At 49.5% G+C, this 21,871-nt stretch overlaps 1 protein-coding gene across 4 annotated transcripts in view; it reads right to left on the bottom strand.

The window, feature by feature from the left end:
- The window catches only part of NFASC (neurofascin), a 191,917-nt gene extending 170,390 nt beyond the window's left edge, over positions 1-21,527 (bottom strand). For 2 of the 4 annotated variants that reach the window (XM_060178681.1, XM_060178682.1), the window contains exon 1: positions 21,433-21,458. The gene's annotated coding sequence lies outside the window, so the exon portion shown is untranslated. Of the gene's footprint in view, positions 1-21,432 lie in introns of all 4 variants that reach the window. The other 2 variants (XM_060178668.1, XM_060178669.1) reach the window with 2 other exon arrangements.
- Between the last annotated feature and the right edge of the window lie 344 nt (positions 21,528-21,871).

Raw genomic sequence — 21,871 nt, 5'->3', positions numbered from 1 at the left:
CCAGAGGCTTCTCTCAACTTGTCAGGGAGATGGGGGGGGGGGGGGGGGTTTGGCACCACACCAGGCGTCGTGGGCTGTGTGAGCAGCTGTGTTCAGGACATGCGCACACATGACACATGTCTCCCCCAGACAGGAACAGAACACAAAGGACTGGCTCTGGGTTTATGAACCCCAAGCATCCATTGGCTTTATGTACCCTGAAATAATATGGGAGCCAGTTTCTGAGCCCTAAGTGCAGAAAGAAGACTCTAGATTGGGGTTCCAGGGAGACACACACACACACACACACACACACACACACGCCCAGGGAGTAGCCACAATTGAAAAGGATTAATGTGTGAACATATAAACTAATGTGATTTTGGGGAACTAAAAGCAATTCTCAATTACCTGCCTGAACAAAGATTCAGGTCCAGGAATTCTGTTACCCACCACCAATATAGGCTCCAAGTACATAAAAGCATTTGTTGTTGATCTCAACAAAATTAGAAAGGATAATCTGTGTAGAAATGACATCCCATCAATCATTCCTAAAGCAAAGACAGGTCTGAGATCATCTGGGGTATAGGCTTTTGGTGGCTCTGCTCTCACCTGTGTCTTCTAGCAGCAAGTCAGGCTGAGGGGGTGAGGGGACAAGGAAACCATGGGGGCTGACAGCACAGAAGACACTGTGGGCTAGGCACAGTCTTGGGTATGTCCTGGGCTTAAGGGCTTTTCCACTAAACCAGGTCACCAATTCCTTTTGTAAAAGCTGCTACTCCTTCTCCAGAGAAATGGAAAAACTCAGATATCACTGAAGACATAGCAGCCAGCCCAGAGGCTGTGAGAGTCCCTAGGGTGCCAAGGGGGAAGGCAGGGGAGGGAGTAGAGCAGAGCACAGAGTCCATTTGCCCACAGCTCTTTCCAAGCCCAATAGTAGCTCTAGCAATAAGGGCCACCAGCCCCTGAATGAGGTCAACTGGCCTCAGTTTATACATCCTCTCAGTCATAGGACTCCCTCCTCGAAAGGCTGTTCACATGGGGGGGGGGGGGCTCTAATAGGATCTGAGGATGTCTAGTGTCCCTTCCAACTCAAAAAGTTCTTGGATAAACTGGATGGAAAGTTGCTCTCTGGCTCTAGCTCTGACATCTGGCCTCTCAAAGTACTTCTGACCTCATTTCCAACAACAGTCTGTGCAAGAAAGGGGGCATGCTGTGTCCCCCACCCTCTATCAATCCACCACACTCTCCAGTTCTTCACCACAGCTTCCAGATGCTGCCTGCCCTGGTGTCAGAGCCAAAAGGAATCCAGATTCAAACCTCAGCACAATCACAGGATGGAGAGACAGGAGCATTAGCATGAGACATTCTCCTGTGATCACACCGAGGAAATGGTACCACATTGTAGTTACTTGAGCATAATTTTAAACTTTTAAAATATGCTAATTTAAATCAGCTTAATACTAAAAATGTTATAGAGTGTAATTTTAGCTAAATCCTTTAATAATGGTTATTACACATACCAGTTCAAACCACCACCCCCCCAGTTTAGCAAGAGGCAAAGACTGTCCAATGTAGTTCAGCTTAATTAGTTAAGAAAATGTGTGATCTGTTAACACATCTAGATGTCACATTCAATCATGTCAGGCTTGGTGATCAGGTTATATTATGGTAATCTAATCAAATGTTAAGGCATAAAAGTAATCAAAGGTTGCTCTCATGTTGCTGAAGCTGGAAATTCTTTATTCACGGTGCTTCAAACCCAGGGCCTCAAGCATGCAAGGCAGGGGGCTCTCCACTGAGCCACCACAGGCCTCTGACAACCAGTGCTCTGATAAGCCCTCTGATGCAGGCTAATATGAGGACCACAGGCCTCATGGTCCCTTTTGGTTCTCACAGCTTCCAACCCAACTGGATCATGAGTTCACAACAACAGTGAACTCTTGCAGAGTCCTCTGGAGCCACTCTCCTGAGCACTTCACATAAGCTAATTCAATGCCCAGTGGAAGGCAGTCTCAGCAGGGAGGCTCAGACCAGAAATGGCTGAGGCTGAGAAGCCCAGATACAGTGCTACATGCTCCCAGCAATCCAGCTCTCCAAGCCTTGTTCATAAGCATAGGAAGGAGGCCTGGGAAGCAGACACCAAGGCAGGTGGGCATAGCCCAGACCAACTGGTCACCCTGGGCACACAACTGGCCCCAAACACTCTGGAATTTCCTGGCCAAATTTAACTTTTGTATTTTGAACAATGCTGGCTGTTCAGTGAATAAGGGCATGTTTGGTCTTATCAATGATAATCTGACTTATTCACAGTAGGGCAGGAGTGATGGTGTTGTGTCGGGCTGCACCACGGAGAGGAGAGAGAGGAGGTCCAGAGCAAGTGGGGTACACAAATCTTTATTATTGGATCAGGAGGGGGTGGCTCAGGCCACGTGGAGTCAGCCGAAAATGGCCGTCCCCACTACCTCACCACCAGGCAAGGAGCAAGAGAGAGAGAGAGAGAGAGAGCACCGAGAGAGAGAGAGAGAGAGAGAGAGAGAGAGGGAAAACCCAGAGGGGGGGGAAGTGGGAGAGCTTTTATTGGGCAACAACCAGGGGTGACATGTGGGGACAGGATTGGTTGAAAGGGGCACTGCTAGGATTTCGCGGGGCGTGATAAAACCTGGGGGCAGAGACTGCATCAGAATAATTCCTCAGCATCATCTCCTCCTTTCCCTTTATATCTAAATGAACACAGTAAGGAAATATTCCATATGAAATATGGAATGGAGCAGGCTTAAATGTTTTTAAGGAATGCCGTGCTCAGGTGGGAAGATGTAAGACTTTCTGTGGAGGAGGGAAGGCTTAAATGGCTGCCAACCTTGTGAGATTTATGTGTCCCCCTGTGCTCAACCCCTCTTTAGAGAGAGAGACTTACCTGGAGGGACTCATCTCATAGATTAAGCGCAGCCTGCTCAACCATCTCCTCACAATATCTCTACATCTTTTTCTATCTTTCTATCTAGTCATCGCATAAGATGGTTCAAAGTCTGTAAAAGACTATCTATGACAGAGGAATAGTAGTGTAAGGGTGAGCAGAAACCTTTTGGGCATAAACCTAAATGATATAACAAAACAGGAAAGGACAAGTAGGGGAGTAGTAAAAGCCAGTGTGATGTCAAGGGAAGGATTGGTGTGTAAAGGAACGTTCACTGTTTGGGGGGGAGGGGCAAGGGTACATAATGAGGGGGAGGCGGGAGGGGATGCTACAGAGAGGATAAGAAGCTGGGCTGTTATTGGGTCCAGCTATGACACATCCTGAGAAGGGACAATGGATCCTCCATGTCCCCACCCTTATCTTTTCTGCCCCAACAGCCAGCTGTCAGCAATACTCTCAAAGCAAAGTAAAATCCACTGAAAACTTCATGTATCAATCCATTTTTAAATAGAGACCAGGGAGGATGGGTAGGAGAGTGGTGGGTGGCGAGACCACAGCACAAAGCTTCCTTCAGCACATTGTTGGAGGCCTGGTTCAAACCTGGGTCAGGCACACAGCAAAGCAGAGCACTATCCAAGTGACCTATTTCACCAGACCAAACTTTTTTTCTCATATCCCTTTCTCCTTTCTATCTTTTTCTTTCTTTCTTTCTCTCTTTCTTTCTTTTTTTTTGCCCCCAGGGTTACTGCTGAGGCTTGGTGCCTGCACTAAGAATCCACTGCTCCTGGAGGCCATTTTGTTGCCCTTGTTGTTTATACATGTTGTAGTTACTATTATTACTGTCATTATTGTTGGATAGGACAGAGAGAAATGGAGAGAGGAGGGGAAGACAGAGAGGAGGAGAGAAAGAGAGACACCTGCAGACCTGCTTCACTGCCTGCGAAGTGACTCCCCTGCAAGTGGGGAGCTGGGGGCTCGAACCAGGATCCTTACGCCGGTCCTTGTGTTTTGTGCCACGTGCCCTTAACCCGCTGCGCTACTACTACCTGGCCCCCTCTCCTTCTTTCTTTCTCTCTTCTTCTTCTTCATCTTCTTCTACTCCTTCTCCTTCTCCTCCTCCTCCTTCCTCTTCTTCTTCTTCTTCTTCTTCTTCTCCTTCTTCTCTCTCTCCCTCCCTCTCTAACAAAGCACTTTGTTTAGTTTTGTTTTACCAGAGCATTGCTAAATTCTGGTTTATGAGATGATACTGGGGATTGAACCAGGAGCCTTTTGTGCCTCAGACAAGAAAATCTTTTGACATAACAATTAATGTGGTCTTCCCCCAGTCCTACACACATCAAATCTCCAAGTGAGCACATTGTCTCAAATTGTATAACTTCTGTCTTTACAGTCAGAAAAAAGTAAAGCTTAAGGAGTTGAAGGGAAAAAATTGCAGCTGTGAAGGTAGCACAGAGGTAGAAGAAAGCTTGCACCCATGAACTCCTGATTTTGACCCCTGGCACTGCATATACCACTGGAGTGATGTCCTGTTCTCGCTCATAAATAAATAATCTAAAAGAGAAAACTATGGGAGAAAGGGGGTGCAAGAGGCAAGGGAAAACATGGATTTGTGTGCTTTCCTATAATATACTTCACTTTAATAAAATTTAAAAGAATAGTAAGTAAAGGGGTTGTTTCTGGCCCACTGAGTCCCTTTTGTCAACCCCCACTCAGAGGCAGTGTCAGTTCCCCTGGCATTTCAGGGACAAGCCCTCTGGGCCTTGGGGAGTCCCTTTGGGAAATAAAGAGGCATCACTGTCTCTAGCAGGCTAACAGGAAAACAAAGGCAGAAGCACAGCAAGTCTGCTATGAGGCCTTCCAGCCAGTCTTTACATCTTGTTTTTATCAGTATCAGAGCTGGGGCTCATGCAGTTGGGTTCCTCTGCCCCTGGCGAGATCCTGTGGGTTCAGAGGGGTCAGGCCTGCCAAAATCACTACTCACAGGGAAAAGGGCAACAGATAGAGGTGTAGCTTTCATCAAGTGGATATGCAGCTTCATCCAACTCAGGGCCAGGGAGGGCCTACTGAATTTGTGGAGTTTGATACAGAGAAAAGAAAGAAAGAGGTGAGGCATGGCAGGAGAGAGGCAAGTGCCCTTCAATCCCCCAAGTGCACTAACAGACAGGAAAAGAACAGGTAGCACAGGGCACTGCCCGGGCAGGTCAAGCAAGTCAGCAGCCATGGCTGGGAGCTTGAGGCTTGGCCCTGAGGTCACCCTCACAAGGGTGGAGAGATGTGAGGTGGGAAAGACATTCTCCAAGTACACTGTTTGCCATCAGCAAACCCTGAGCCATGAAACACCCTTTGATGGCTTTGTCTTGTCCTGTGTGAAATGAGAGACTTGCCACAGAAATCCCAGAGTTAGATTCCTCAAATCCTATGAGGAAGTAAGGGTTTCCTCACAACCAAGGGGTCCAGCATATCATCAGATTGGTGTCCTTTCTAAGCCCAAAAGCAGGGCATAGGGCAGAGGTGGGCATGATAGCTGGGTGGGGACTTCATGGCATTCAGGAAGCTCAGAGGGAGCGTGGATGCAATCAGACAGAATCCAAGGTGCCACATGGCTCAGAAAGAGGTCCCCTGTGCTGCACATCCCTCACCTATAAATCGAGGCAACTGAAAATACAGTGCCAGGAAAGTGGGAAAGGAGAAGCTGTCTTCTAGAAGCCCTTAGCACACTTAGCACACTAAAATCTCTCTCTGTTGGGACTGTGACCTCTCTCTTATGACTACTGCTATTAAGACAATAGCCCAGGATGGGGCAGTCACAGGCCATGAAGCCTGAGACCCATGTACTCAGCACACCTCCTGTCCACTGGAGAAAACTCGGGCTGGAAAGACCTTGGCTACACATGTGGCCTGAGTCCTCTCAACCTAGATCTGGCCTCTCATCTATCCTCCAGGAGAAAGGGGTCTCAAACTTTTTAAAAAGTTTATCTGCTACACACACACACACACACACACACACACACACACACACACAACCAGTCTTCTATCAGTGTTACAGAGAACTGCAGGATGGACAAAGCACAGGCTGAACATCCAGTGGCCATATAGCCAGCAGTGATGCATGAAGACTATGGGCTCTCCAGGCCTGGCAAACCAAGTCCTCTGGCCCTTGAGATGAGGTTCTGGAACCCTTCCAGAGCTAGGAAGCACAGGACAGTCACGTGCTCTAGGCCAGCACTGCCTGTAGGGGAGGGAGACCTGTGCTGGGCAGCTTGCCCTCTGACCTTCCACTCAGGGGCCAGGACTACCTTCTGCTTCACCTCAGCTGATCCCAGGAGACAGCAAGGTCAAGATGGGCTCCAGGTGAGCTCTAACCACTCCAATCTACCATTCTGTTCCATAAACAGTCACTTAGTGCTCCACATTTTGTTTTCTTTGGATTTTTCAGTCCTGGGCTCCAGGTCTGAAACTCCCTTTGGTGTCCTCACCACCTCAGTGGAAAGAATATATTAGTTCAGTGTGTTAACTCACTGTAGCCAGGAGTATAAGGATACAGTCAACTCAGAGGAGACAAGAACAGGTGGGCAAAATGCATGATCCTGAGAAATAGGCTTCCAAGCCAGTGAAATAGCTCACTCAGATGTTATGTGCTTTGCTTTGCCATATGCATGACCCAGGTTCAAGCCTAGCCCCCCACCTCACTAAAAGAAGCATAGTGCTGTGATATCTATCTATCTATCTATCTATCTATCTATCTATCTACCTATCTATCTTTATTTCTGCCTACTATTATAAGAAAGAAACAGAAACAGATTCCCACAACCTGCCTGAGACATGCAGCCCACATCCACCTTCCCACCTTTTGATGACTGACTTTATTAGGGTAGTTTCCTCATCCTCCAGGGGCCTCAGGAAAGTCCTTTCCCCTTCTTCCCTATTTGTCCCTGTGGGTGTGGTCTGCACAAATCTGGCTTCTAGGACTGGAGAATTGAACTGCCCACTTTTTTCTGAATTCCCATGGCACTCCCTCTAGAGGCCAGTCCAGAGCTCCTCCCCAAAGCCTTTCCAGGATCACTACAGGTTAGAATGGGCTATCTCACCTCCCTAGACCACAAGCACTTTGGAGGGTAGAAGCTTCCATTTGCAAATGCCCCTTATGGCTTTGTGAAGTGAGGAACCTGTAACATGCACAGACCTTCTAGTGCTTTCCTACTCTGTGTTGGTCTCACGCTATGTGATGTCATTGCCCCAAGCTGACTTTTTCCACTTAAATTTCTTTTTTTTTCAACTACAGGGAGAGAGAGAGAGAGAGAGAGATAGATTGAGAGAGAGATACCACAACCGAGATACTAGTGCTTTCCCCGGTACTTTCCATGTGGTGCTGGGGTTTAGACCCAGACTGTTCATAAAGCAAGACACTATCTTCTGGTCCCTAGAGAACAAGGTTTTTGAATACAAAGCACCTCCTCTTCTCCACTGTAATTCCTGCAGCATCTAACATACTATTTGAGACTCAGAATGCCTTTATGACCACTTACCATAGTCATCAGGTACACTCAGAACAGGGCACAGGGACAGGGAGGAAGATGTCACATCTTAGCACAGGCCACTTCTTCTCTGCCAGGCAAAGGAGTTCCTGCAAATGATCTAATTCAGTCTGAACAGCTTCATGTGGGCACCAATCACTGCCCCAGCTCACAGAGGAAAAGCAGGGATCTCAGTCCTTGGCTACAGGCCACGCAGCTAGAGACCAGAGAGTCAGACCGGAGTCCCAGCATCTGTTTCCGGGCCCCAGCTTCCTCTAAGGCCAGATGCATGCACCTAGGAATCTCACAAGGAGAGTGAGCAAGGCAACCTCAGGGACAGAGCAGAAGAGAGAGCAGGCAAGTGACAGAGCAGGCATGCTCTGAGCCAGAAGAGCGTCTTTGACCAACACTATGTAGGGCCCAGCCTGTTCTGATCTGTCCCCAGCAAGCCAGGATGCATGGTGGTGTCACCAGCCTGTGGAAAACCAAAGCATTCTTGCTCTTCAAGGTTCTAGCTGTGACTTTTTATGGTGCCATTCAAATGCCCCCTCTTTGTTTTCCAAGACTTTAGGAGCTCGAAGGAACTGTGGAAGGTGTTCAGGGAGGGTTTTCCCAATTGAGACAGACTGGGAGTAGCAGTTGATCATATTTCTCTTTGTTTTTGCTGCCATGTTTATCATGGGCTCAGAGCCTACATGGTTCCACCAATCCTAGTAGCTCCCTCCCACACATACACACACAGAGGGTAAAAGACAGAAAGATACAGATGGGGAGAAGACAGAGGAGAATCACTACAGCACTGCTCCACTACTCATGAAGCTTCTCCTTCTGCAGGCACTTCTGCGTGATGGCTTAGGACTCAGCTCAGACCTGGGTCCTGGCACATATATGGTAACATATATGCTCAACCAGGTGAATCATCTGCCAACACCCCCCCCCCCCGCTCTTGCCTCATTCTTCCAGAACCTTCCACCAGGATCAACACAGCAATCACAGTTTTCCACTACATCTTTTTCAGTCTTGGCTCTCCCCCCACCCCTTAACCTACACACTCCACTGAGGCCCCCAACTCTCCATGCAGTGTTGTGACAACACACTGATAGCCCCACAGCTAAGAGCCACCAGACAGAAGAGAAAGGCCAAGGCTCAACCCACCCCCAGCCCAGAAGCCGGTCAGCTTCCAGCTAGTTCCAAAAGTACCCGGGACAGTTTGTGTTGGTGAAGCCACAGGTCTTCAGGGATGAAAGGTGAGGCAGTCAGACCCCAGACCTCTACAGTATATAGATGATCGAGGTGTGGGGGAGCAAGATTCTGGGCAGCAATTGCAGCCTCAGCATAACTCAGAGTCTTTATTTCTACTGGAGAAGCAGTGTGTTGGCCAAGCAGAACCAGAGGCAGAAAACAAGAGCTCCCAGAAAGAGAAAACCCAATGGGCACTCAAGAGAAAGAAAAGTCAAAACCCAAGACAGGGACTTAGCAGAGAAGATGTCAAAGCCACAGAGCAGATCAACACTCTGTGCTCAGTCAACGCTGAGCAATTTATCAGCAAACCCTAAGAAAGTTATAGACATTGCAACACTGGCCCTGACACAGGAAAGTCATATTCACATGTGGGACTGCATATGGGTACATGAGCAAAACCTGCCCAACTGGAACACGAGAGGACAGACACAGAGCAGATAAGAGAGTTAGTCACGTCTCAGTGAGGGACATTAGAAAGGTGTGGCCCAGTCCCTGGTCTCTCTGGGGCACATGCATTGTGGTGCTCGCTTCCTGTCTGCTGGACACACAAAGCTCTCATTCTCAGTGCACACGGTGTCACTGAGTGTCAAGAATGAGTGACAGAGACCCTAGTTAAAATACTCTTCCAGGTATAGACAGACAAGGACCTAGACTAGAAGGATCCCTCCATAACTAGCCCTGACCATGCAGATGGGTCCTTCCCCTCTTTTTTTAATTAATTATTATTGCCACCATGGTAATTGCTGGACCTAGCCTGAACAATGAATCTACCACTCCCAGTGACCATTCCCACCCACTTTTCCCTTCTCTTTCCTTTCATTTGATAGGACAGAGAGAAGTTGAGAGGGGAAGAGAAGATTGAGAATGAGAGAGAAAAAGAGTGAAGTACTGCTTCACCACTCATAAAGCTCCCCCCTGCTAGTGAGGACCAGGCATTCGACCTGAGTCCTTGTGCATGGTAACATGTGCACTCAACTGGGTGTGGCCCAGTCCTGAACCCTTCCCCTCTTAAGTGTACAGTTACATATGCCAAGACATGCCCTTATCACAAGGGAGCACAGCCCCCTCTCAGTGCTGACTCTTTATAGAGTGTTGGCCCCTTGCTCCCCATGGGAGCACTATCACAAGGGGGAGGTATACAAGGGAACTGTGATGCATGTGGTCACAGCACCAGTGGGACTTATACACTCCCCAGGTGTGGCTGAATTGATACCCTGCCAATCAGAGTGCTGGTTAACAGAGTAGAATCTCAGGCCCAATATAACCCACAGAATCTTCCTTTGTACCCCAACATGATCCCGGGTGACATGGGTGAACATAGAAGATGGCAAAGGACGGGCTTCTCCCTGACATCTGCTAGGGGACCCCTCCCTGGACCCCATTGTGATACTAAGCCCACTTGCTCTCCATCAGGCAGAGCACAATTCTCAAAAGTGGAGCGCAGGGGCTCATTACAGTGGGGAACCAGGTCACCAAGTCTGCTGTCTCCCCCAGAGCTGCACCAGGGTCTGAAGCAGGGGTGTCTGTGTACCAGATTCCTGGAACCCCAGGGAAGTAGGAGTGCAAGACCCTGTCACCACTTAAGTGACAAGAAGAAAAGGCAAGTAAGTGTCTCTTCTTTCTGCATAGTCCTCTTCCCCCCATCTCCCCATCTCCCCTAGTGCTCTTTGCCAGGGAATGAGGGATAAAATAGCTCCAGGGAGACAGAGGGCTGCCTGAACCCCCTCTCACCAGTAAAGACAACACTGTCACTGCAGGCCTGGAGGTGGCTGGTACCAGCTAAGCCTCAGGAAGGAGGGAATCCTTGAGAGAAGACAGAGATGCATAGTACGGCCCTTCCAGCAGCCGTTGCCCCACCCCCAGCTCCCCACCCCTGCCACCATGTCTGTCTTTGTTTCCATTGCTTTCTGCGTGTGTCATTTTTCACACATGCCTGTCTCTGCTCCTGCGTTAGCCTGAGAGCGACCATCTCAGGCCCCTCCTTTGTCACTAGCCACAGTACCAAGCACAGAGACTGACGCTAGCCCCAGCAGGGGCTCAATCAATAGCATTTGTATTCAGGAGCAAGTGCACAGTTTCTAGGAGTCAGACCATTGCTGAAGGTTGACAAAGAGCTATACACAGGCCATGGCAATTGAGGATCATGATGCAATCAGCATGCTGAGAGGCTGAGGCAAAAAGCTGCAAGGCATGCCTTCAAAAACCACGTGTCTGGCTAGGGGGAAATACACACACACACACACACACACACACACACACACACTCACACACACACACACACCAGGTGAGCCTACAGGCACTAAGGCGTGCTGACACAGTGGAAGTTTCCTGCTCCAGTCTTACAGCATAATGCTATTACTTGCTAATTGATTGTCACTTCAAAGTACTTATTGGGGTCCAGGTGGTGGTATACCAAGCACATAAGGACCTGGGTTCAAGGACCTTCTCCTTCTCTATACAGGGAAGAGGCTTTATAAGCAATGAAGCAGTGCTGCAGGTCTCTCTCTCCCCTGTCTGTCTCCCTCTTCCCTCTCAATTTCTCTCTTCATCTAAACAATAAATAAGTATTTTTAAAAAAACACTTTAAAAGATAATAATTTGTTCCTGTTTTGGAGTACCTCTCCCACTCATCCAAACTCTGCCCTGAAGCATGTTCATTCAGCAAGTGCACAGGGTGTGACAGTGACTATTTAGAGGGGAGGCAGATCAAGATCTCTCTGTGGATGCCCACAAACACCTGCTGCACATCCATGTGCCACTTCACCCTGTTTTCCTGGGCCATACACACATGCTCTACTTACCCATCCAAGGCCCCTGAAAAGTCTTGGATCAAGTCTCTGGGACCCCAGCTGGAACCCAATGAGCCTTCTGCCCTTCCTTGAAAGGAAAACCACAGTGCATCAAGTCTGCTTGCTCTCACTCAGCCTGAAAGCAGACTCCCAGCTCACATTTAGCAGGGGCTCTCTCCAACAATGGGCCAAGATCTGCTCCCCCCCCCCATTCAACAGTCCATGTGACATAAAAGAGGTTTACACACAAGGGACCAGTGTGTAATGGCTAAGTGGCAAAGATAAAGGAATCTCACTGCAGAGTTGTGTGTGATCAGTACAGCAGCCACGTGTGGACACTTGGACATACTTTAACTGTAAGCTCAATTCTCAGCAACATTAGCCATATCTCAAGAGTTCAGTAGCCACATGTAGCTAGCAGCTACCATGTTGGACAGAGCAGATACACACACTTCCATCACCACAGAGAACTCTGCTGGACAGCATTAATATTAAGTATTGAGATGTTTCATTTGAGGGAATGAGTAGGGTTTTCTGGGAACTTTCAGTGCTCTTTCGTATGCTGGGAGGGGGCTCTGTTGTCTTGAAATATTGAGTGGAAGAAGTGCACTTTTCACAATGAAAGAAGTCATGTGCTGCTGTGCTTATGTAAAACACAGACTCTAAGGCAAACCCTATGTATGAATTGGGCCATCTTAGTATGCATTCATGCACACACATGGTCTCCCTTCTAAGTGCTGCTACTGGTTTCCCTAAGCCCATACTTTTACTTCCAGTTTACTGCCAGAAAGCCCACATGGCACCTAGTCCTAGCCAGAAGTGTTTTCCAGATCCCCCCCCCACCCACCCAAGTAGTTGTTAGTAAGTACTTCCTGGCTGTACTGTCCAACTCATTGGAGAGAAAAATAGCTTTCAGAGAGCCAGTCAGCACCCTGGACAGCGCAGGTGCCACACCAGCCTCTGTCTAGCAGCAACAAGTGCTCTCTTTTCACCTAAACATTCCTTCCGAAAGAACTGATTCATGGGACAGGATTTCTCATTCACTTCTCTCCTAGTGCTACAGTTATGTCTTCATAGCAACAGCAAGCTCAGCTAACAATTTTTAACAATCTGAAATAATAGCTTCAAATATTCCTCACCAACTCCAAGAAAGGGTTTGTCTACTCCTTAGAGTTAAGCTTCTCTGCAGCCTGGTCCCAGCTGGTCCCTCTAGTTACACCTTCCACTGCTCTGACCTAGCCAATTCCATACCTGAAAATGTCTTCTCTACCTTATCGTACACCCACACTCCACCAGAAACACCCATTTACCCACCACCAAAGCCTAACCATCTCTAGAGACTAGACCATTTTTTCTGTAAAGCTTTCCAAAAGACATTACTCTACACTAGTTTCCTCTGTTTTCTGGCATCCCAAAGCACTACTGGTTTGGATACAGTGTTTTTTTTTAATATTTATTCCCTTTTGTCGCCCTTGTTGTTTTTACTATAGTAATTATTGTTGTTGTTATTGATGTCGTCATTGTTGGATAGGACAGACAGAAATGGAGAGAGGAGGGGAAGACAGAGAGGGGGAGAGAAAGACAGACACCTGCAGACCTGCTTCACCACCTGTGAGTCGACTCCCTTGCAGGTGGGGAGCCGGGGGCTCGAACCGGGATCCTTCCGCCAGTCCTTGTGCTTGGCGCTGCCTGTGCTTAACCTGCTGCGTTACCGCCCGACTCCCTGGATATAGTTTTAAAAAACTTGACTACATATCCCCTTGTACAATTACTAGCTTCATAAAAAATTTTAAAGTTTTTTTTAAAGTTCAGACTATGGAAGTGCTATGTGCTAAGTGCTAGGTGCTAAGAGCTAGACTTGCAGCCACAAACCTTGCTAGCTTTCTGAAACTGTTTCTTGATCAGTAAAATAATGATTTAGGACTAAACCCATATCTAGAATTCTGTAGGCTGGAAGTTCTCTTAAAACAGGTGGCCACTTAGGAAAGTGCTTGCACATAAAAGATGCTTCAAAGATTAACTAAAGGTGCAGTGAATGTTAAAAACAACTGAAGCGAGAGCTCAGGGCTGGAGTCAGCCAGAGCACCTGGGTTAGCTCCCAACATGAGCCACAAAGACTTTAATTCCACTCAGCGTGAGATGATGATCAAAAAGATCAAGTTTCTATCCCCACCTACGTCACCAAAGGAAAATTGCCTGTGGCCTCAGAGGTATTTGCCTTCAAAAAGAACCTGTCACCCTTAACAGGTGGAAAAATACCATACAAAAGCTATCATAACAGTTCATCATTAAACACTGTCTTACTTATAAACATCCATGAATAGATCAACCAACACCTGACAGTCATGCATTAACTTCTCTACTAATTATGCACAATCCCAGACACACTAGGAAAAAGCAACAAATGCCCCCAAATAAAATGCTGGCTAGTCAAGAAGTTCCATGGGGGAGGGAGAACTGACTTAAAATTTCAGCTCAATAATATATTCCCTGTCAAAATACCAGCTATGATACCTACTCCTGTTCAAAATCCTATTCTCAAAGCAATCAACTTAAGAATGGCCATAAATAAGATGACCACATAGGAAAACTTCTTTTACCCACAGGGATTTTTAGGGTCAGGAATGCTTAATTTCCCTATCACAAGTAAAAATGAAACTAGGAGTATAATCTGACTGACAGTCACACATACATATACACACTCAGAGAACTCTTAGTAACATAAAGAGACAAGTCACAAAATATACTAACTCTTCAATGGAAGATTCTACTGAATATTTACAAAAAATGCTACTGCCAAAGCAAACTAACTGGCCCACACTGGTGAAGAAAGAGGGCACCCTCATTGTTGTTAAAATTCGTAGGCTCTTGCCGGGCGGGTCTAGCTCCACGGGCGGGTAACAGAGACGCGGAGACAACGGCTGGGCAGGGGAGCTGTATTTCTTTATTCAGGAACAACGATTCATAAACTAAGACAAACTAATCACCAAACAGAACTCTGCTGTCTCTTTGCGGCGGCGCAAGCACTCTTTCTCTTACTCTGTAACTCGTGAACTCTCTAACTCAGGAACCCTCTCCCTTACTCTGGAACTCAGGAACTCTCTTACTCTGGAAATCTGGAACTCTCTTACTGGGGAACCCTCTGAAACTCTTCCACTGTGGAACTCTCTCTTACTCTGTAACCCTGAAACTCTCGAACTCAGGAACCCTGTCACTCGGGAACTCAGGAACCCAGGAACTCTGGCACTCTGCAACTCTTCAACTGTAGAACTCTCTCTTACTCTGTAACCCTGAAACTCTCGAACTCAGGAACTCAGGAACTCTCGGACTCAGGAACCCTCTCTTACTCTGGAACTCAGGAACCCAGGAACTCTGTCTCTCTGGCACTCTCTCTTACTCTGTAACTCTGAAACTCTCGAACTCAGAAACTCAGGAACTCTTTCACTCTCGGACTCAGGAACCCTCTCTCTGGGTTCCTTTGGGCGGGGCCAAGCAGGCCCGCGAAATTAACAGGACTCATCCAATTCTCTTGGGGGGGGGAGGGCTAGAACAAACCAATGTAAAGCATACGACACCTCATCTAGGAGAGGTCCTCGAAACTGTTCTGCCAATTATTCACTCTCACTCCAGAAAAATCACAATTTTTTTTTAATTTAAGAAAGGATAAATTAACAAAAACATAGGGTAGGAGGGGTACAACTCCACACAATTCCCACCACCCAATCTCCATATCCCATCCCCTCCCCTGATAGCTTTCCCATTCTCTATGCCTCTGGGAGCATGGACCCAGGGTCGCTGTGGGTTGCAGAAGGTGGAAGGTCTGGCTTCTGTAATTGCTTCCCCACTGAACAAAAAAATCACAAGATTTAAGAACGAAATTTAGCATCTGGTCAATATGCCCCAGGTGGCCTAAACTGAATCTAAAGAGCAAGCTCAGCACAAAGGAACCATCCTGTCCTAGGTCCTTCTCCAGGCTGCCATCCTATATGTTCAGAGAAGGGGAAGAGGGAGGTCCCAGTACAATCATATCAAAATGTGAACTGTCCTCTGTAGTTGTCTTTATATAGGGCTCTGGGTATATCACTCCCTACTGAGTTGCATGCACTTGCCACCCAAGCCATGCCATTCATTCATTGTGACTCAAGCACCTCCCTCTTCCTGTTCTTCCTGTAGTAACTCTGATCATTGTGCCTCCAAGTCTTGATACCTCCAGACTAACTGCAAAGATTTCCTCATACAAGAGGTCTTTCCAGGCTGTCTCAGTCCGATATAATCACCAGTCAACTTTTCAGTGTCTACTGTCGGAAAACAGCTGATATTTCTTATGTTTGAACATACATCTCTTATTTCCTTTAGGGGAGAGACAAGGTCTCCCAGACCTCCCCAGAGTTCCAGAAGACAGTACAGTACCCATAACTCACAAAGCAGATGCTCAACAGAAATTTGGTGTTGATGATGAGAATGATAACAACTTATATGATAGGACCTTCTCAGGAGGTTCATCTACTGCCCATCGAGGACAGAATGAGGCATGAAGCTAAACTAAGTTCATGGTGCTGTATGGGGAAAGCCCAAAACAGAGCTTATGCAACTCTGGGTTACCAAGTGTTACAAAATTAGGACTGAGTCAGAAACCTTCCCTTCCTAAGCCTGAGCAGCTGATCCCAAGCTGTTTATCTCCTTAACTGTTTATCCTGGTAAGAAGTTCTGAAGCCCTCCAAGCCCCTCTCTAATTAAATTCATTAGAACAGATTGAGGCTTCTTTCTGTATCTCAGAAAAATTAACAACACGATTAGCATCATAATGATGGGGAATGGGACTGTGAAGGCAGTCTGGGGGGGATGGGAGGGGGTGCCCCAGCCTGGGAGGGGAAGAGTGAATAGGAGCAGGTGAGGAAAAAGGCAGATGCTCTGGCAGCTGTTTCCTGGAGGAGGGGGATGACCCCTCCAGACCCAGGCTCTCCAGCTTTTCTAGGGCATAGAATTTAGGAGAGGAGGAAGTTGGGATGCAGCACAGCGGGTTAAGCGCGCAGGTGGCACAAAGCCCAAGGACCAGCCTAAGGATCCCTGTTCGAGCCCCCGGCTCCCAAACTGCAGAGGTGAAGCAGGTCTGCACGTGTCTGTCTTCCTCTTCCCCCTCTCTGTCTCCCCTCCTCTCTCCACTTCTCTCTGTTCTAGCCAACAATGACGACATCAATAATAACTACAACAATAAAACATGGGCAACAAAAGGGAATAAATTTTTTAAAAAGATCACTTTATAAAAATAAAAAAAAAAAAGAATTTGGGAGAGGAAAGACAGGACAGGACAGGACAGGACAGGAAATTAATCAATGGTATACATCCCAGAGGCACAAGCTTCTGGGATGAGAGGTTTTCAGCAATCTTCTAGTTTTATAGAGACAGATGCTCAGTGGGGCAGGAATAAAACATAAGCCCCTCAAAACTTTCTGGGTACTTTTTCCTATAAGATTTTTCTTGCTAGTACCTTTCCTGCCCCAAAGTACCTGAATCCACAAAGCTTTTGTTTATACATGCTTGGTAGGACACCTCATGTAGAACACTTCCTTCTTTCTTCTTTATTGAAAACCTACCACTCATATGTTTTTCTGTTCCCCTGGCTTGCCTCAAAACTTAAGGCGAGGAGAGTGGTTTAATAGTTTGCAAGGAGGCTGCACATTCTGCCTGTCCTGTGCACCCCCTCCCGCCAACACACACACCCTAGGTCATCAAAGCAGCAGAAGTGTTGACTCCAGTACAGCCAGCACAGCCGCTGCTCTCAGGGTCTCTCCCCACAGGCCCAGGTGTGATGCATTGCACAGCTGCCCCTGCAGCCAGGCCAGGGGCTGAGATGAAGGCTTCCAGTAAATGCTCAGCAATGTGAGCCAAAGCAGGGGTCTAGCTGGATAATTTGGCACAATCACTACAGGCTTTCTTGTCCCTGGGAGCCTCCAATGATGCTTCTCTAACACCAGGAACTGCTGAAACTCTATTAGATCATTTCTTAAATGGAACTTGGATTCATTTTCATTTCTGTGTCTCCAATTCAACTTATATGGCCCAACACCTAGGCCAGTTGCTAAGATACATCCAATAGCTCAAGAGGAAATGAATTAAATTGGAGTTGGGGTGAAGCGTAGGGGAGGGGGTTTCTTACAGGAGAGGTCCCACTGGGGTCTCTGGCCTTAAGCTCTTTCCCAATTCAGTGAAGGATGATCCTGGTAACTTGTTCTCAAGTGTGCTGGAGATGTGGCTGCTAGGATCCTGGGTTCCAGTATGTCCCAGGATTAAAATAATCACCTCAAAATACCATCAGCAATGAATGAGGAGTCTAAAGGGGCCAACACCTGCTACACTCCACCTGCTACATGGGACATACGGAATATGCCTCCCCCTGAACTGCTGTACAGTATTTACTGACAAAAGTCTGCATTACATGAGAACACAGAATGAAAAACATCAAAAGCATTTCATGGCAGTATAGGCTTGACAACAAAGCACACTCATGTCTAAGGATTTCCTCTGCTCACCGGCAACCTGCTTCTCTACTCTGCCTTCTCTGATAACTCCACCCCCCACACACACACCTGACTCTGAGCTCTCCAGAACACCAACAACCCTGCACATACACCAGAGCTCAGAATAATTTTATATGAACTTGCCGTTTCCCCGTCAGATCAGGAGCACCCTGAGGGCAGGCACCATCCTCCCCCAACTCATACAGCACTATAGAGACAGCCAGACCACACTCTACCCCTAAAATACAAGTGCTCAGGTGACAGAAATGGGACAGTGAAAGTTCCTTGGTCTTTCCCCCAGAGTTCTCTGTGGGTGCTTCCCACAAGGTGGGAGCAGTTTATAGTGGGGTTCAGCAAGGACACAGACACAAAGGACACAGAACAGTCTCTTCACCTTAAAGCTGGGGATCTGGAAACATCTTGTGACCCACCTCCACTGAGCCCAGGTCCTTTGCATATGCACTATTGCACAGCTGAGCCACCACCCTGGGGCCAAGCTTTCATTCTTTATTCTAGAGAGAAGAGAAAGAGGAGAGAGGGGGAGAGGGAAAGAGGAAAGAGGAGACAATGACAGAGAAGAGAGGCACTATGGCACTACCCCACCATCCACAAAGCTCACCCAGTACTGTCTATGGTATTCCCATATGGTGCTGGGGCTCAAACCCAGGACCCCAAGCTTGAGAGGTATGTGCTCTATCAGAATCCCTCTATTTCTTTCATCACAGTCAACTTCAGGGACAGCTCAAAGACCACGCTACCCTCTCACAGCTGAAGAAGAGGGGCAGTTGCTCAGGGGTTAAAGGCACAGCTGGTCCACATCCCTGTCCTGACGGTGTCTGTCCAATCATGCCTCTATCCATCACACTGGGAGCTCAGAGCAATCGGACCCTGTCATTTTCTTTTTAGCCAGACCACTATTCAGCTCTGGCTTCCAGTGGTGCCAGGAATTGAACTCCAGACCTCCAAGCCTCAGACTAGTAAGTCTTTTGCATAACCACTGTGCTATGTCTCAGGATCCCTCCCTGCATTTCATCTCTAGGGTCCCAGCACTCACAAAAGCATAATGGGGTCTAATGCATGTGTGTTGGGTGATCTGGGACAGACCCAGCCTGAAGCTGCACTCACTCCCAACCTGACAAGAGGACTGAGCTTCCCCCACACCCCCACTCCCACTCACTTTCTGTCCTCCCATCCCAGCTCTTAGTGGACCCAGGAGTTAGGGGGACCCAGGAGTCAGGGGCAGGGAACAGTAGCTTGATGAGAGCCTCAGACTTCATGCCCCTCAGACACCTCTTCATGCAAAAATAGAGCCCACCCCCCAGACACCTGCCACCCCCTCAGCACACCCTGACAATGTCATCCCAGAAAGCCTGTCTCCTCACCCACAGGCGGTTGGCCAGGGCTTGCTCCAGTTTCCCACTCTGAGAGCCTCCATTTATCTCCATTGCCTTTGTGATGTCAAAGGAAGGATGGGGGTGCTCACAGTACAGTGTCATCAGGATCCCCCATTTAACTCGAGCCCCAATCAAGCATCTCAACGTCAGAGCCCCAATCCAATCAGCAGCAGCGCTGTTGCAGGTAAGGCCACCTCCCAGCAAGGCACCACTGGAAGCTTCCTAATCCACCCCACTCAGGAGGGAGGGCACTGGGTGGAGGGGGGTTGACAAACTCCCCTCAGCCTGCACTGTCCTGAGCTGGGAGTCTAGCCAGCCAGGCTGCTAAAGGGAGGGGCCCTTGAGAGGGGGCAGAACCTGGCAGCTGGCTGCTCCAATTCAGTTCCTGGGGGTGGGAGGTATAGCTCTGATCCCCCACCCTAGGAAGTGACTGCCATTCCCTGTTCTCAGAGCAAACACAAGGTGTGTTCTTAAGAGTGAGTGAATCTCCTCACATGTGCTATTCTCTCTTTCTTCAAAAATGGGGGTAGGGGTTCAGAAGAGGCAGCTTAATCAAACAAATGGTGGAATGTATTAGCTGAGTCACAGACACACATATACATAATCACCTCCTTCAATTCTTCCCAAACCCACACAATTCCACCAGGTCGGGATACCCCCCACCCCCAACCAAGAGGGGTAGATTTCCCCTTCCTTCCCCTCCCCAGGTGGTATGGTTCCTCTCCCAGTGGGTGTAGGGGGGGAGGGGTGTCCTCTCTTTCCACTCACACACACCTTCCCTGGGCTCCGTGGGCTTCTCCTACTTCCATCTCAAGTTCAGTGGGTGCTGGGTTTCTGTCCAGTCAGCTCTCCAAAGCCCATGCTCAGACCTGGCTGGGGCTGAGGGGGCCTGGCAGGCACACCACATTGCCAAGGGGAGATACCACATGCCAGGCCCTTGGTCCTGTGGCCAGACAATAGCCACAAGGCACTGTCACCCACTTCTCCACCTCAGGAAAGCGGACTCTCTGGCCAACACACACCTTTGCCAAATGCCAAGTGGGAAGACAGGAGCAGGAGTAGGGGCCAGAGTCTAGGTGATTCAGCACTCTGCCCACTCTGTCCTTTCCAGCCACACTCAGGACTGCGCTTGAAGCCAAAGTGCGGTCTTAGAGGCTAAGGAAGAAGCCTTCCCACAATCCCAAGTGCTCCAGGCCTCGCAGACCCGGCCCCTGCACCCAGTGCTAAGCCAATTCCCCCACCGGACTTCTGCGGGTCCAGCCCTCCCATCCCCAGCACCCCCTCCCTGTCCATCCAGGAAATAGGCCTGAACAGCTGGGCAAGGAGGGGGGGTGGGGCACAGGGTAGCCCCCTCTCTGTGAGTAGAGGTGAACAGATTCTGCAGCAGCCAGGGAGCCAGGGAGCACCCTGCCTGCCCAGCTCCCGGCCTCCCCACACAGGGGCGAGGTCTCCCCTCCCCCACCCCGCGCAGGTGAGGGGAGCAGGCGGGGCCAGGTGGAGAAAGAGGGTGGTAGGAGGCAGGCCGACTATAGCCTAAGGGGTGCGGTGGGGCTTGAGGGGACTGGGGGGCTGGAGAGACCGGGACAGGGGGGCCCGAGGAGGGGGCGGAGGGACACTGCGGGGCGCTAGTGGAGAGATGCACGAAGTGGGGGGATTGAGAGGAGCGGAGGGCAAGGAGAGGGGCTGGCGCGCGGGGTTAGCAACGCAGAAAAGATGGGGTGACACGAGCGAAAGGAGGTGCGGGAAGCTTAGTAAGGGCAGGGCTGGAGGTCGGGGCTGCCACCGAGGGAAAAGGACAGAAGGTGAGTGCGCGGTGAACGGGGGGATGCGGCCGGCGAGAGAGGTGTTGGGGTGCTCAGGGGGTGCGGAGCTAGATGGGAGTGGAGACAGGGCGGAGTAAGAGCGATTCAGGGCAGGTGGAGGCGTGGAGAGCAGAGCAGGGCCAGGCCGGGCCGGGCCGGGGGAGGGGAGGCCGAGGATGGAGCCGGGCTGGGGAGGCGGGAAGCGGGGTGTCGCTAGCTGGCAGCCCCAGACCCTCGCGCGCCGCCCACCCCCCTCCCGGGGTCCGCGCCCGCTTACCTGCAAGGGCTGGGGCTCGGAGCCCGGGCACAGCCGGTGCGGTCCGCAGCGAGCGCCGCCACCTACCCCGCGTTCCCCGCAGCGCCTCCCGCCGCCAGCCGCCGCCGCATTAGGGCAGAGACCAGCCCGTGCGCGGCCCCGCGCGCCGGCGCGGCCCCGGCGGCCTGCGTGCGCGCGCCCGCGTCCCTCCCACCGCGCTCCCGGAGAGCCGGGGCCAAAGAAGAGAGAGGAGGAAGGGAGGGAAGAAGAGAGGTGGAGAGGAGAGGAGAGGAGGGTGCAGGGCTAAGAAGAGGCTCCAGACACGCGCTCACGCTGCTCCCCACTCCGGCAGCTACTCGCCAGCAGATGGAGAGCTTAGTCCTTTTTTTTAAAGATGGAAGTGGTGTCTGCCCCAGGGGTCCTGCTCCAGACTGGGCGTGCACCCGGAGACCATAGGTGT

The sequence above is a fragment of the Erinaceus europaeus genome, chromosome 19 (genome assembly GCF_950295315.1).
Source record: "Erinaceus europaeus chromosome 19, mEriEur2.1, whole genome shotgun sequence".
Taxonomy (NCBI): Eukaryota; Metazoa; Chordata; class Mammalia; order Eulipotyphla; family Erinaceidae; genus Erinaceus; species Erinaceus europaeus.
This window is presented reverse-complemented; position numbering and strand designations above follow the sequence as displayed.